The following is a 15,904-nucleotide window of genomic DNA, read 5'->3' as shown; positions in this document are numbered from 1 at the left end:
GGAAAATGTTCCTGTATGTCTGCAAGACTATGTTGTACCGATTTATGTCAATGCCAAAATTGTGCAAATGTTTCAAAGGAATTGGAAGAAAGAGCTACATGGGATAATGACTCTGATGATAGTGACATGGATGAATTATAGTGATGAGTAAGAGATGCACTGTTACCCAGGAGATGGACTGCTTCATGACGATCTATGTGGTCGGGCACAGGGTGGCTAAGAGGGTGACTTACAATGTAACAGGATTGGAGAGTTACAACACATGGTTGTTCCAGCTACATTCCAGTACTAAATGCTAGAATGAGTCATGGTGTGACATTACCACATGTTTGAATGTTATGTATGGACTGATTTTAAGTTGTATTGCATATATTTCAGAATTCTCCAGTTTTGCCATTATTCAAAACTAAAGGGGTTGAGTAAGGAATTGACTAATTTCAACCATCTTGAACCAAGTGTATTTTTTGTATTTCCTTCCTCTGAATACCCAGTCATTACTGACAATTTTGATGTGTAAAACATCAGTGTTTTGCAAAATTTAGCATGTGTATGTATGCTTTTATTTAGTGCCAGTTTCTGAAGATCAACCATATTTTGTTCAAATTTGCCATATTGTATGGTCTGATTCCACACTTGAGCATACTAATGCATGAATACTCGTCTTTGATTTTTAGGTACATGTATGAATGTCAGTTTGGGATATATTTTGTGTTATTAAACTAAATATAAATAAAGTTAGAAGCAAAACCAGCAGCATATAATTTTCATTTTTTCAATTTTACATTTACATACATTTATGGGCTGCGAAAAAAAAAACTGCAGGATATTTTGTGGAGAACTTTTAACACAAAGTCTGTAATGGCATTATCTATGCAAAAATGCATTAAAAAAGTAGTGCCCAGACATGGGAACGAAAATCAATTTCTAAGCACTTTTTTCTAGTTCACCTTATGGCCTAAATGTAGGATTTGTAGATTCTGGGTTTAAGGAAGTTGCGCTACTGTTAATATTTTCCCCAATTGAACTAAAAACCTGAATTGATGTTTTAATTGTTCATTAAGACTTCACTAAGAGTTATTACCATCAAGCGAATGTAAAGCATATTTCTATATGAAGAGCATCTGTTTCCAGATAATATACACTGAAGTTTAATAGTTTGATCATCAGGCATGGTTGTGCAATAAAAGACACTCATCCCTGGGTGGACTTGAACCACCAACCTTTCAGTTAACAGCCAAATGCGTGCCACAGAGACACGTGCACAGCCAACAGCACAGCTGTTTCATTGGACAATACACAAAAAAAAAATCAAATCTCTCTATATACAGGCTCACTGTGGAGGCTAATTGGTGGTTAAGTGGGCGGGTCTAAACTGATGAAGGCTGAATGAGCAGAGATAAACTGATGAAGGCTGAATGAATGTTCCACAATACAGTATAGTTTAGATAGTTCACACATATAAGAACCCACAAAACCTCTTAGATGTGTATTAAGAAAATCTGATCATAAGAAATGACTAGACAGCGATGTCTGAAGCAGAGATATTGGATCATTAAAATAACATGAAACTGCTGCATTTCTGGTGCAATAACAAACAAATTCAGTTTACCTGAGTAATTTGATCACTGTAAGTAAGAATACCACCCTGTTCTTCTGCCATCTTTAATTCTGGCTTCATTTCACCTAATGAACGTGGCATGACCTTTATAAATGCTTACAATCAATTTTGTTAATAACAAAAATGAATAAATAAATAAAAAGAGAACTGCTGTGTAATTTAGTGAATTCTTGCACTGCACATGGCAGAAGACTAAAAGAAATTTAGACCGTGTAGAATAAAAGTATTAGGAAAGTATGAGGTTACAGCATCAGATTTACTTTATTCTTAAAAGAAAAATACATGAACCTCAGTCATCTCACACAAAGATCTGTTCTGCTCAACAACAGTAAAGCGCTCCATCGTTTCTGTGTGGCAGCTCCATAACTGAAGGGCTGTTAGTGTAGAATCGGGTATGTGGGTATATGCCCTGCCTTTGTATATTGGCCGGTTAGCTCAGTTGGTTAGAGCGTGGTGCTAATAACGCCAAGGTCGTGGGTTCGATCCCCTTATGGGCCACACCCACTTTTGAGCTATTAACACCCACTTTTCAGAACAGCTATTAACATAAAATATCACTAAAGAGGAAATCCTGAAGACAGCAATGTAAACCTTTCATTTAAATACAAGCTTTAGTAAAGTTACATAGCTAAACCATGGTAAAAAGAACCTCACAGTTGGGTTGTTGTAACAACTCAGCACAATGGTTAAACTGCACAACCCAACAAGTTAAAATAACCCATTATGTGTTCTGTCCAATATTTACAAAGAACTGGGTTGCCAAATAACACCTTTTCATTTGCATTCGGCTTTCTTTCCTGTATACCAAAAATGGTCGCCATTGCAGGTTTACAACACATTACAAAACACTTGGGACAGAAGAGCCATAAACACTCTCTAATTTTTATGTATTATAAAAATAAAATAATAGTAATAATAATAATAATAATAATAAAGTCACAAATCTGTACCCAAGCAACAAGCTGTAATTTATCTAGCACCACTAGATGGCGACGATGTCTGTATAACATTTTGAACTTCACTTTAAAAGTCAGTTGAATGTGTTTTACTGTAGTAAGAATGAAAGTATCAGCTGATCTTTGTCTTATTGTGTAGCTTTGATGAAGAAAAAGCTGCTGGGTCAGTGTGTAACAGGAGGTTAGGAGTGAAGGTGTGTGTGTGTGGATAAAAGCTTCCAGCACCTGGTATTTCCAGGCGGTCTCTCATCCAAGTACTAACCAGGCCCAACCCTGCTTAGCTTCCGAGATCGGGTGTTCTCAGGGTGGTGTGGCTGTAAGCAAGAGATGCTGTAAACAAGCTGCTTCTTATAGACGTCCGTCGTTCAGCCTTTCACTCCGCTGTGTGTCGTCTTTTACTTTCTCTGTTCTACACACAGCTTTTCAAATAAAAGGCTTCATAAAAAAGGCTTCATAAAACACCACAATTATGAGCATAAAGCTATTTTAAACTGTCTGAATATATTAACCTAATAATGTTAAATAACATAATCAAATAAAAAGAACAACAAATGCAACATAAATGTAAAAGAAACAAACAAGAAAACCCTTTACCTTCCTGTTAGAATCCTGGCAGCCACTTTAACAAAGCTGGTGTCTCCAGCAGGTCGTTTCTAATGAAGAACGTGCAGAAGATCCTTCTTACCAAGTGACTCAGCTACAAGTCTAGAGTTTAGTCCTTAAATAGAGCTGAGGACAAAGACCCAAGACCAGTTCAAAACTCTGCATTGGTCAATCATCAGACAACCATTCACACCTTCTTGTGTGAAGTACTAGCTCATTATCTATGGAACATGTGCAAATGAAGTAGATGGAGCCACAAAGCATGATGGGTGAAGTCAAACTACACCTATTTATCTGAGCAGAGAAGTTATATACATTTAATCCTAAACACAAACAAGGAATTGAAAGTCTATTCTGTAAAGTGAAATGACATGAACTTAGATAAAGCTTTTATGATAAGAATCTAAGTCATGTAAAATGCTGTATGTATATTTGTGTGAATTAGTTTCTACTGTATATGAGGAACAATAAGAAAACTATAAGAGGAAACACCCACCTATAGATTTATCTGTATTTATGGTGTAGAAATATGTGAACTGTTGGATTTACTAAAGCACTTTCTACATTCTGAGCAGTGATACGAGCTCACTGAGGAAACATAAAGATTAATAAAGGGAAGGAAACAAAACCTGAAAATAAGAGCTTTACCTTCCGTTCAAATCCTGTTCAAACTGCTGAGAATGAGAGCAGTTCATAACTACAGGAACACGGACTGTACTTGTACTCGGTCTGTTTACCTCCAGCAGCAACTGGAACCAACGACAAACAATTCAACTCTACCCAGGGATGCCAAGTCCAGCACAAATATCCACACCAAAGTCTGTCTAAACCTGCCCTACACATGCTAAAACTAGCAGACCCTGTTCATAGGTATGTGAGCGCAAATCCTCATTAAAACATTTTGTACGGTTTGTAATGAAAGCTTTTAGACAGCCATGACACATTTTGAAAGTAGCCCAATTTGGCGGGAAAATCGCGAGAGATGCCAGGTTCAGCCTGGTCTAAAATCAACCCTGAAACTAAAACTAGCCCAGAATCCAGGGTGTCACAGATATTGGTGGAATGACAAATGAACGATCAGTACTACTAGTGAATCTTTTATTATTAATAATAATATAGTTTCATTTTACATTCTGATTGATACTTTTTTGTGATGTATTTTGTTTACATTGGTATTACAGCTAGTAATATTTTATCATTAAACTATTAGTCATTTTATAATCGTCATTTTACATCTGGCCCGCAAGACATCCCCAACCGGCCCGCATGAGGTTCGTGGCAATTAAAAATTAGATGTAAATAAATGTACACCAAACATGTATTACAACAGGATTGATTTTGACGGGAGCGCTATATCTTTAAATTACCGTAAGTTTTGATTTACGTGTGTGCGAGTGTTTCCAGCTTCACCATAATGTGAACAGAAGGAGTTTTTAACAAGACACGAACTTCTGAAGTATTTATTAACTGAAGTCAGGTGTAACGCTGGTTAAGGATCAGAATTTAGGCTCTAAATCGCTGTTACGATACTAAACAGAAATATAAGAACATGAACGATGTGGAGCGTCACACCTGAAGCTTCTCTAACTAAACTGCAAAAGCAACAAGGACTTTTAATAAAGTTTAACACATCCAGAACTGAAGCAGTCAGGACCAGCTCTGTGATTTTAAAAAGAATATCCAACAATAACAAATGACTGAAAAACAAATTAGGTCATTAGACTCAAAACAAAATAGTGTAAAGTTTAAAAACCTGCACATTTTGATCACATTTGTTTTGTTTTATTTGCACTTGTTTGTTTAAATAGTGAAATAATGTTGATGTTTTTACTCTGCCTACTTCTAATTTTCTGATTGTAACATCTAAACATTAACAGCTTATTAGAACTGTACAATTTACTGCTTTTAATAAAGAGTGGGCAGTTGTAGCCTAGTGCTGCCAGGTTGCTGCTGATGGACCCTTGAGCAAGGCCCTTAACCCTCAATTGCTCAGACTGTATACTGTAACTGTATTGTAAATCGCTTTGGATAAAGATATCTGCTAAATGCTGAAAATGTAAATAAAGAGACAAAATTAATATTGAGCAGAATTAGGTTCACCTTATTGGTCCGGCCCTCCACAACAGTCCCAGTTTCTAATGTGGCCCCTTGGAAAATGTAATTGCCCACCCCTGATTTAAACCCTATTTTTTTGGTACCCTTAAACTTTATAATAAATGCCTTTTATATTGTCACATTTCTAGAATGTATTTGTAACCTACATGTTGTGTACTATCATTATGAAGTGGAATTGTTCTGTGGAAACAAGTAGATTCCTTTTAATAACAATAACAATTCATGTAATCAAGATTATTCCATTTAATAACAATCTGAATTCAAATGGGAATGAGCTTAGATTATTTTTTAGTTGACTTTAAATTTAAAGCAAAATCATAATGTCCAGTTATTACCAAACCTTTTATTTCAAAGCCTGAAATTCTATCCTAAATAGTTCCACCAGACGCTTTTACCGTAATGTTTAGTATACGCACATCTTCACAAACAATGTGGGAGCTGATTTGATTGAGCATTTTGAAGTGGAGGCTTGACCGCAGTAGTAAATCAAACAGTTGACAGACACACAAGTGCACAGTAAATATTTCTACACCATAAATACAGATAAATCTATAGGTGGGTGTTTCCTCTTATAGTTTTCTTATTGTTCCTCATATACAGTAGAAACTAATTCACACAAATATACATACAGCATTTTACATGACTTAGATTCTTATCATAAAAGCTTTATCTAAGTTCATGTCATTTCACTTTACAGAATAGTCTTTCAATTCCTTGTTTGTGTTTAGGATTAAATGTAAATCACTTCTCTGCTCAAATAAATAGGTGTAGTTTGACTTCACCCATCATGCTTTGTGGCTCCATCTACTTCATTTGCACACGTTCCGTAGATAATGAGCTAGTACTTCACACAAGAAGGTGTGAATGGTTGGCTGATGATTGACCAATGCAGAGTTTTTAACTGGTCTTGGGTCTTTGTCCTCAGCTCTATTTAAGGACTAAACTCTAGACTTGTAGCTGAGTCACTTGGTAAGAAGGATCTTCTGCACGTTCTTCATTATAAACGACCTGCTGGAGACACCAGCTTTGTTAAAGTGGCTGCCAGGATTCTAACAGGAAGGTAAAGGGTTTTCTTGTTTGTTTCTTTTACATTTATGTTGCATTTGTTGTGCTTTCTATTTTATTATGTTATTTAATATTATCAAGTTAATATATTCAGACTGTTTAAAATAGCTTTATGCTCATAATTGTGGTGTTTTATGAAGCCTTTTTTACTCCCAGCACACCAAAGATTTACACTTGTGAGCTAATTATTAGTCCTGTCATGAACTGGATTAGATTTGCTTGGTGCAGGACTGATGTTGAGAAAGTCAGATCTCTTATATCTTTATTTACATCAAGTTATTTATAGTTATTTAATTATTAATATCTGCAGTATTTATAAGTATTTTATTCTGATGTTGTTTGAATTCAGATTCTCACTTAGACGTGAAGTGAATTTAATGTTTTTATTACTAGATGATGAGTTTAATATTATTGTGGTATTCATGTAGTAATAATGCTAATGGCTAATGCTAATTGTAATGATAATTAATCGACTTGTTTCTTTGTTTCTGTTGCTTTCCAAGGAAACAGTTTCTACAGTCTTATCAAAGCATAAACATGAAGAACTTTCATTACTGCTCAGAGTGTGGGAAGAGTTTTACTACGCAGAGTAATCTCCAACGACACCAGCACATTCATACAGGAGAGAAGCCGTATCACTGTTCAGAGTGTGGGAAGAGTTTTACTACGCAGAGTAATCTCCAACGACACCAGCACATTCATACACGAGAGAAGCCATATCACTGCTTAGAGTGTGGGAAGAGTTTTAGAATGCAGAGTCATCTCCAACAACACCAGCGCATTCATACAGGAGAGAAACCGTATCACTGCTTGGAGTGTGGGAAGAGTTTTGCTTACAGTAATGCTCTTAAAGTACACCAGCGTGTTCACACAGGAGAGAAACCATATTACTGCTCAGAGTGTGGAAAGAGTTTTGCTCAACAGGTTAACCTCCAACAACACCAGCGTATTCACACAGGAGAGAAACCATATCACTGCTCAGAGTGTGGAAAGAGTTTTGCTGAACATAGTACCCTTCAAAACCACCAGCGTATTCACACAGGAGAGAAACCATATAACTGCACTGAGTGTGGAAAGAGTTTTACTCAAAGTAGTGCCTTTAAAGTACACCAGCGTATTCACACAGGAGAGAAACCGTATTACTGCTCAGTGTGTGGAAAGATTTTTGCTAATGAAAAGAATCTCAAACAGCATCAGCGTATTCACATAGAAAAACTACATCACTGTTAAGAGTGTGGGAAGTATTTTATTGCATATTATGTTCTCCAACAACACCAGCGCATTCACACAGGAGAGAGGTCGCATTACTGTTCACTGTCTGAAAAGAACTTTAGTGAAAGGAATATCCTTTAAGTACACCACACCAGCGCATTCACATAAGAGGATGACCCATATTGCTGCTTATAGTGCGGATAAAGTTTTACTGGAAGCAGCATTTTTAACAGACACCAGTACGGTCACACAGAAGTTACGTTTTTGTGACTGAAGCCATGTTTTATTTTCAAATATCTACTTGAACTGTTCTACTTCAATTATCAAATGTACATGATGGTATGAATATGATCATTAATCATCAAATGTAATGTGGTGTAATGTACCAACCACAGATCTGAATCTGTTTTGATTCTTTATTCAAGTTTAATCTACTTTAATAAACACAGAACAACTTTTACTTTCAAGTGGAAGAATTTTACCCTGGTCTTTATGGTGTTTGCTAAGTTTTCATAAATGAATAGCCTCTTACTTTAACACTTCTAGGTCTACACTCCAAAATTCTAGTCTTTAGATGATTTCCACTTAGAAAATAATGAACCGTCCTCCACCAGAATGTACATGAGAAGGTGTGAATGGAGGGCTGTGGACTGAACAGTGTTGCATTGTTCTATCATCATGAGTCTTTTTTCTTTGTGTTTATCTATAGACCAAATTAGTGGTAGCTAAACTCCTTTGTTAAAAGAAATATTCATATTTACATTTTCCCACCATCTTCTAGTGCATAAAACTCAGTTCATATAAATCTTAATACAGACTGCACTGACATGTTTTAACATTACATTTAAAGTCAAAGTCAAAGTGAACTTTATTGTCATTCAGACTATACAGCTAGGAGTGCACAGCTGAACGAGATTGTGTTTCCCAAGCTCCAATGTGCAGAATATAAAACAAGATAGAAAAGAGCATATACAAGACAAAATATACATTAAGTTTTAAAAAAAGATATACATTTAGTAAAAAATAAAAATAAAAATAAGAAAAGCACTATTGCACATACATTGTAAACAGACATAAAAAATACACGTTAAGTGGAGTAAAAAATATATACACACTAGTAGGAAATATTGCACATAATTTGCAGTGATGAGGTACCGGTGTAATAAATAAATAAAAAATGCCTGGTGTTAAACACTTAAGATATTGCACAGAATATAATGAAAGAGTAGCAGCATGGTGTAGGTATTTAAATCTTAATAAATATATGTGGTTAGAGAGTCCGTAAGTGTGGGCAGGTATGTTGTGTGTGCTGTTATATGGAGTTTAGTAATCTGGTGGCTTGTGGAAAAAAGCTCTTGCTGAGTCTAGCAGTCCTGCATCGCATGCTGCGGTAGCGTTTGCCAGAGGGCAAGAGGCTGAACAGTCCATAGGCCGGGTGTGTGGGGTCACCAATTATCTTGGTGGCTCTTCTGAGGCAGCGTGACTGGTATAGTTCTTGTATGGTAGGGAGTGAGGTTCTGATGATCTTCTCCGCCGTCCTCACTACTCTCTGAAGGGATTTCTGGTCTGAGGCTGTACAGTTTCCATACCAGACTGGGAGGCTGTTGGTGAGAATGTTCTCTATAGCACCTTTGTAGAAAGTAGTGAGGATCGGAGGGGGAAGGTTTGCTCTTCTCATCCGTCGCAGGAAGTGAAGACGTTGATGTGCCCGCTTGACAAGGGAGGTGGAGTGTGTAGTCCATGTCAGGTCGTTTGTGAGGTGCACCCCCAGAAACTATTTGCTTCTGACTGACTCCACAGCGTTTCCATGGATTGTAAGCGGAGCATGTACCATGTGTTTCCTCCTGAAGTCAACAGTGATTTCCTTTGTTTTGTTGACATTCAGTGACAAGTTGTTATTTTCACACCAGACAACGAGTTGGTTAACTTCCTCTCTGTAGGCCGAGTCATCGTCGTTGCTGATGAGGCCCACCACTGTTGTGTCGTCCGCGAACTTTATGATATGGTTCGAGTTGAATTTGGCATAGCAGTCATGTGTCATCAGAGTAAACAGCAGAGGACTCAAGACACAGCCCTGGGGAACCCCAGTGCTCATGATGATAGTTTGAGAGGTGTTTTTTCCAACTTTTACTGTCTGGGGTCTGTCGGTGAGGAAGTTCAATAACCAGTTACACAGTGGGGTGTCGATGCCTAGTGGTCCAAGTTTTCACACCAGGTGCTGGGGGATGACTGTATTGAACGCTGAACTAAAGTCAATAAAGAGCATCCGCACATAACTGTTCTTATTCTCCAGATGGTCCAGGCTCAGGTGAAGTGCTGCTGATATGGCGTCATCAGTGGAGCGGTTAGGGCGGTATGCAAATTGAAGTTGGTCAAATGTTGCAGGGAGTCTGGATGTAATGTGGTCTTTTACCAGCTTTTCAAAGCACTTCATCATGATGGGAGTGAGTGCTATAGGGCGGTAGTCGTTAAGTGTCAGTGCTGGTGACTTCTTTGGTAGTGGTACAATAGTGGTGGTCTTGAAGCATGGTGGCACGATAGCTTGTCTCAGGGAGATGTTATAAATGTCTGTAAGGACATGTGCTAGCTGGTCAGCACATTCTCTTAGTACATACCCTGATATGTTGTCAGGACCTGCCGCTTTAAAAATAAATAAATACTATTGTGGTAGTTCAGGTGTTTTCTTATCATGGAGGTGACCAATTGACCAAGACCAACTGAGGGGTCAGGAGACAAGTGTTTCTTTATTGATGAATAAATGTATTTGTTAAACTGTAAATTCCATCCGAGTCCTCTGTGTGATGAGAGTTTGGTTTTAAATCTGATGTCAGCAAATGTGTCCACGGTTGTTAAATTGGACTAAACTCACAGTCCATGTATTTGTATGTAGGCTTGAGCTGGAGTGACAATAGAAGACAGATATAAAGGACTGGGTGGGTAATAATTATAAATAATTTTTCATGTAACCTGAAATTCTATTCATAAATCATAACAGAATGAAAAGACCAAATAGTTAATAAAGAAGATTGGAGAGGAGAAGAAAAGAGTAGACGTGAAATTCAGACCTTTTAGTATTTAAAGTGTTACTATTAAATGTTTTTTTTTTATTAGAGCTAAAACGATTATAAAATGACTAATAGTTTAATGATAAAATATTACTAGCTGTAATACCAATGTAAACAAAATACATCACAATAAAGTATCAATCAAAATGTAAAATGAAAGTATATTATTATTAATAATAAAAGATTCACTAGTAGTACTGATCGTTCATTTGCCATTTCACCAATATCTGTGACACCCTGGATTCTGGGCTAGTTTTAGCTTTAATGTTGATTTTAGACAAGACATTAGTCTGGATAATTTTGTTGAACCTGGCAACTCTCACGATTTTCCAGACTGGGCTTGTTTAAAAATTCAGTAATAGTAAAAAAATTGGGCTACTTTCAAAATGTGTCAGGGCTATCTAAAAGCTTTCATTACAAACCGTACAAAATGTTTTTAATGAGGATCTGCGCTCACATATTTATGAACAAGGTCTGCTAGTTTTAGCATGTGAACAAATATATAGCAAGTCACACAAATATACATACAGCATTTTACATTACTTAGATTCTTATCATAAAAGCTTTATCTAAGTTCATGTTATTTCACTTTACAGAATAGCCTTTCAATTCCTTGTTTGTGTTTAGGATTAAATGTAAATAACTTCTCTGCTATGATAAATAGGTGTAGTTTGACTTCACCCATCATGCTTTGTGGCTCCATCTAGTTCATTTGCACACGTTCCATAAATAATGAGCTAGTACTTCACACAAGGTGTGAATAGTTGGCTGATGATTAACCAATGCAGAGTTTTGAACTGGTCTTGGGTCTTTGTCCTCAGCTTTATTTAAGGACTAAACTCTAGACCTGTAGCTGAGTCACTTGGTGAGAAGGATCTTCTGCACGTTCTTCATTAGAAACGACCTGCTGGAGACACCAGCTTTGTTTAAGTGGCTGCCAGGATTCTAACAGGAAGGTAAAGAGTTTTCTTGTTTGTTTCTTTTACATTTATGTTGCATTTGTTGTTCTTTTTATTTTATGATGTTATTTAATATTATCAGGTTAATATATTCAGACTGTTTAAAATAGCTTTATGCTCATAATTGTGGTGTTTTATGAAGCCTTTTTTACTCCCAGCACACCAAAGATTTACACTTGTGAGCTAATTATTAGTCCTGTCATGAACTGGATTAGATTTGCTTGGTGCAGGACTGATGTTGAGAAAGTCAGATCTCTTATATCTTTATTTATATCAAGTTATTTATAGTTATTTAATTATTAATATCTGCAGTATTTATGAGTATTTTATCCTGATGTTCTTTGAATTCAGATTCTCACTTAGACATGAAGTGAATTGAATGTTTTTATTACTAGGTGATGAGTTTAATATTATTGTGGTATTAATGTAGTAAAAGTAATTAATCGACTTGTTTCTTTGTTTCTGTTGCTTTCCAAGGAAACAGTTTCTACAGTCTTATCAAAGCATAAACATGAAGAACTTTCATCACTGCTCAGTGTGGGAAGAATTTTACTACACAGAGTAATCTCAAACAACATCAGCGCATTCATATAGGAGAGAAGCCATATCACTGCTCAGAGTGTTGAAAGAGTTTTGCTCAACAGGGTAACCTTCAAAAACACCAACGTATTCACACAGGAGAGAAACCGTATCACTGCTCAGAGTGTGGAAGGAGTTTTGCTCAACAGGGTACCCTTCAAAAATACCAGCGTATTCACACATGAGAAAAGCCGTATCACTGCTCAAAGTGTGGAAATAGCTTTGCTGAACAAATTACACTTCAAAAACACCAGCGTATTCACACAGGAGAGAAACCGTATCACTGCTCAGAGTGTGGTAAGAGATTTGCTTACTGTAATGCTCTTAAAGTACACCAGCGTATTCACACAGGGGAGAAACCATATTACTGCTCAGTGTGTGGAAAGAGTTTTATTCAAAGTAGTGCCCTTAAAGTACACCAGCGTGTTCACACAGGACAGAAACCATATTACTGCTCAGAGTGTGGAAAGAGTTTTGCTCAACAGGTTACCCTCCAACAACACCAGCGTATTCACACAGGAGAGAAACCGTATCACTGCTTAGTGTGTAAACAGTTTTTTGCTCATGAAAGTAATCTTAAACGACATCAACAAACTCACATAGAAAAACTACATCACTGTTAAAAGTGTGGAAAGTATTTTTGTGCATTAATATCTCAAACAAGACCAGCACATTCACACAAGAATGAAAGCTGTATGGTTTTCTTTTTCTAGAACTGTTCTACTTCAATTATTGAATATACATCATGGAATGAGTATGATTATTAATAATCAAATGTAATGTGGTGTAATGTACCAACCTCAGATCTGAATCTGTTTTTGTTCATTATTCAAGTTTAATCTACTTCAACAAACACAGAACAACTTTTACTTTCAAGTGGAAGAATTTTACCCTGGTCTTTATGGTGTTTGCAAGAATTCTTCATATTATAAATGTTAAGTTTTCATAAATTAAAATGTGTAACAGTACAGAGTCATCGTTGTCGCATTTTTCCTTTCAAAATTCTTCACACATTCTCTATTGGGGACAGATCAGGACTGCAGGCAGGCCAGTCCAGTACTCGTACCCTCTTCTTCCACAGCCACGCCTTTTTAATGTGTGCAGCAGGTGGTTTTGCATCGTCTTGTTGAAAAATGCTGGATGTCTTTGGAAAAGACGACGTCTTGAAAGCAGCACATGTTGTTCTAAGATCTTGATGTACTTTTCTGTATTAATTATGTAAATTTTACTGAACACCATAAATCTTTCCTTCTGACTTATTATTATTATTATTATTGTATTATTATTATTATTATTATTATTATTATTATTATTATTACAGTTTTTCCTCAATCGCTAAAACACTAAAACCCATTCTTGGAACACAACTGTCAACTGCCAAAACCTTTCTATTGAATGACTCACTCATTTCACAAAACCTTAAACCATTTTCTCCTAGTTTGACACAGTTTCACGTCTGATTCAACCTTTTTGCAAAACTCTAAACACATTCTCACTGACTAACACACATTTCTCATGGTAGCACACTTCGATGCAAAATAGCACACACATGCCACAAAAGTTAAACACAACAAACACTATTGTCATCGTTAACACACTACAGGTAAAAACTGTGCACACATGTGTCATATCAGTAAAAAGGGTTAAAATGATTAGGTAAACAGAATAAAAGTCATTTCAGATGCATGTGGCATTTCTGAGCTGTATTGTGACTAGCAATAAAGGGCAACAATAGAAGAAGAAGAGAAGGGCATGTCAGAGGTGGTGGATGAGGAGGAAGATGAGGATGACCAAGAACAAGAGGAGTTATATCAAATACTGTATTCTGTGTAAAGCAGCACAATTATACAACAACATGAGGTCTGTCATGATGTGTCACTTTTAAACTAAAACCCCGGAGAGGCCCCATGAATGTTTATATTTGAACAAAGCTGGATTTATTCTCACAAAGAGGTGGAGAAAAGGTCTCAACTGATAAACATATCAATTTCATATATCATACATATCAAACATAACTGATCAACCTGCAATTATAGAAATGCCTGATCATTGTGGTGGCAATGTGAACATGTAGCCTAGCAGTTAAGGTACTGGACTAGTAAACCCACTGCAACGTTGCCACTGTTGGACCTTCGAGCATGACCCGTAACCCTCAGTTGCTTAGACTGTATACTGTAAGTTGTCTGGATAAAAGTGTCTGCTTATTGCTGAAAATGTAAAATGTATGTGCGACCATCAACAGCAGTGAGGTACTACTAACATTTCTGGATGGTCTACAAGATGCTTTGATTGGACTTGAGCGGGGGATCCTGAGCTGAGAGAGCACCACCCTGTGTACATTGTCGTTTGACCAATGTGAGCTTTCACCGTCGTCAAAACGTATGTTAGTGGTTTATCAATAAACTCTGTTTTATAAATGTAAGCCTTCAACCATACTCTCTCTTCCTAAAATCATTTGAGGAATTCTACTCAGCGTACCCAGAAAAATCTGCTCCAGTCAATGGATGCAGCATGTGATGACATTAGAGTGGATTCTTCTCAAGCCTGGATTCTGCATGGATTTTTTTTTTTTTGCATTGTCTAGGGAGAATATTGTCTGTGATGTAGATAAAGTTCTGTGACCAGACCAAACCCAGAGACATGATCCTGAGGCAGAATAAATGATTGACTTTGCAAACTGTATACACAATAAATAAATATATTGCAATGCATATACAGTATTTATTTGTTGGTTATCTAGTATATAAATATACAAACACATCAGTAAATATGTTTTCATGTAAACAAAAAACATTTCAGAATTCCTGAATAAAGATATTTGGTTTTGCTATGATAAAAGCACAGTGTTTTGTATTGTTTTATGTAGTGTGTAATAACTGCTGTGTAGTGTTCATGCATTGGCTGGATTTGTGTGTATTTTGACGGCAGTGTTTGGTTTTGAGCAAAGATAAAATTTTTGAGTTGATAGTTTGATTTTGCAAGTCAGAGGTTTTGTGAAAGTAGCTTACAATTTGGGTTTTGTGTTTAGTGTTTTGAGAAAAGGAGAGGACATTTCAGGAAATGTGTTTTAGCAATTCAGAAAAACTGTAAGGTATATACTTTATTTGTCATATATACATATACAGGTGTACAGTACACTGAAATTCTTTCTTCGCATATCCCAGCTTGTTTGGAAGTTGGGGTCAGAGAGCAGGGTCAGCCATTGTACGGCGCCCCTGGAACAGACAGAGTGGAGGGCCTTGCTCATTTGGATTTGAACAACCAATCTTCCGGTTGACAGCCCAAAGCTTTACCCACAAGGCTATCACTGTCCCCATATTAGTTATAATATAAAGAGAACAAGCCAATGTCAGTACAAAAATGCAATTTTACCTAGAAAGTTTCGATGTATTAGCTATTGTTTTAGTCTCTGATTTATTCTTATTTTAGTCCCTGATATCTTCTTATTTTAATCCCTGATTTCTTCTTATTTTAGTCATAAAAATTAATTATTATTATTTATTATAAATTATTATTATTAATAATAATTATTTTTGTCATTATTATTATTATTATGAACAGTAAACAATGCAATTTTACCAATAAGGTTTTGATCTATCAGCTATTATTTATTATTATTTATTATTTATTATTATTATCACCCAAACCCTGATTGTAAAAAGTTCAATATTGTGAGAAATTAAATGAAAAGCTATAATTATTTTTACACGTGAATTGATTAGACGAGCTCAT

The 15,904-nt window shown here is 36.3% G+C and overlaps 1 protein-coding gene, 1 non-coding gene and 1 pseudogene across 2 annotated transcripts in view; 1 reads left to right on the top strand and 2 right to left on the bottom strand.

Moving 5' to 3' along the window:
- The window catches only part of LOC134326313 (zinc finger protein 345-like), a 104,020-nt gene that overhangs the window by 64,074 nt on the left and 24,042 nt on the right, over positions 1 to 15,904 (bottom strand). The gene's annotated exons all lie outside the window — the stretch shown is intronic.
- On the top strand, positions 2,043 to 2,116 carry trnai-aau (transfer RNA isoleucine (anticodon AAU)). Its single transcript has one exon. It is a non-coding gene; the product is annotated as a tRNA-Ile (tRNA).
- LOC134327202 (5S ribosomal RNA) lies at positions 2,788 to 2,896 on the bottom strand (annotated as a pseudogene).

Source organism: Trichomycterus rosablanca, chromosome 14, assembly GCF_030014385.1.
Source record: "Trichomycterus rosablanca isolate fTriRos1 chromosome 14, fTriRos1.hap1, whole genome shotgun sequence".
NCBI classification, from domain to species: domain Eukaryota; kingdom Metazoa; phylum Chordata; class Actinopteri; order Siluriformes; family Trichomycteridae; genus Trichomycterus; species Trichomycterus rosablanca.
The sequence above is the reverse complement of the archived record's forward strand: the minus strand, read 5'-3'. Positions and strand labels throughout refer to the sequence as shown.